The following is a 919-nucleotide window of genomic DNA, read 5'->3' as shown; positions in this document are numbered from 1 at the left end:
ACTTGTTGACTAATCCTTATAGTTGTCCCTTCTCACTCAAAAAATGTATTAAATAACCCAGGCTTTTTCTAAGCCATATTATTCCTATAATCAATCGGCATAATTTTCAACTCTGGTATTTGTGTTTGTAGCACTTCATTCATTCAACAAATAGTTATTGAGCAGTTGCTATGTGTTAGTCACAATAGTGATTAAAACTGACAAAGAGGGACAAAAGCAGAGACTATGATGTGATATGGTATTTCATTTAACATTAGCAAGATTTCTCTGATTAGATGACGGTTGAGGAGGAAACTGAATAAAAGGAGGGAGGGAGTTATGTGACTGTTTTGGGGAAGAGCATACATTAATCAGAGGGAAAAACCTGAGATGAAAGTCAGACTGGCACAGTAGAGGAAGTGTGAAGAGATTAACATGGTCAGAGCTAAGCAATTGGGAGGGGGAAGCTGGTGAATTGGAGGGTGAGATCCAAGGATACACCCATACATGTACAACTCCTGAAAGACCTCTGGCTTCTATTCTGAGGGAGCTAAGAAGACACAATATCTTTGAACAAGGGAGTGAAATTAACTGATATCACTGGCCTTATTTTGAGAATAAACCATGGAGGTGCCGGTGTGGGGAAGAGGCAGGGCAAGAGTGGAAGCAGGACCACTAATTAGGAGACTAATGCAATAATTGGGTGAGAGCTTTTTGATATGTCAAAAATGGGGCCATAATACTTGGGAGGGTGATGAAGTTTAGTTGTGAACCTCCAGAGAACTAGCTTATTTGTTTTTGTGTTCCTGAAATCACCCAACCTAGGGCTTCATACTATGTTGTTCCTTGAATGAAATATTCATTATGTCAATATGTGAAATAGGCATAATGCCTGTTCTCAGAGAGATTACATTTTGGTAAGAGAAGAAAGAAAGTAATC

Source organism: Talpa occidentalis, unplaced genomic scaffold, assembly GCF_014898055.3.
Source record: "Talpa occidentalis isolate TD23 unplaced genomic scaffold, MPIMG_talOcc4v2.1, whole genome shotgun sequence".
Taxonomy (NCBI): domain Eukaryota; kingdom Metazoa; phylum Chordata; class Mammalia; order Eulipotyphla; family Talpidae; genus Talpa; species Talpa occidentalis.
Note: the sequence above shows the minus strand (reverse complement) of the source record.